Genomic DNA, 495 nt, shown 5'->3' with positions numbered 1-495 from the left:
GGCCCCCGGTCGCACCCCGCCAGGCCAGGCTTGGGCGGGCGGGGCGCCGTCAGTATTAGGGTCCCAAGTAGGTGGAGCGGAGAGGGTGTAGAAGGGACGCGCCGGTCCCTTTTCCTTGGCTTGGGTGGGCGCCCAGGTTTCACAGAGGCACGCCGGCAGGCACGGCTCTCGGGGATCGGGGCCGGCTGACCCCCAGCCGTTCGTTACTGGCCGTCGCGGCCGCTCGGTGGCCTGGACTGCGGACGAGGGCCTTCCTCGGGAGGAGGGGCAGTGGGGGCCTGGGAGCCCGCCGGCCCGCGGGCGGGAGGGCGGGGCCAATCCCTATCCCCGCCCACGGGGCGGGCCCTGCGGGGACCGCCCCGCCCTCCTTCCCGCCCCTGCCACGCCCGCCGGCGCCGCGATCTTGTAAAGGGATTAGCACTTTTCTTCCTTTGCTCGCCTGCTCCGAAGGTCTCCCTGTACCCCTAAGCTCAGTCAGGCGCGCCTGCTTCAAGC

The sequence above is a fragment of the Bison bison genome, unplaced genomic scaffold (assembly GCF_000754665.1).
Source record: "Bison bison bison isolate TAMUID 2011002044 unplaced genomic scaffold, Bison_UMD1.0 scf7180017864089, whole genome shotgun sequence".
In the NCBI taxonomy this organism is placed as follows: Eukaryota; Metazoa; Chordata; class Mammalia; order Artiodactyla; family Bovidae; genus Bison; species Bison bison.
The sequence above is the reverse complement of the archived record's forward strand: the minus strand, read 5'-3'. Positions refer to the sequence as shown.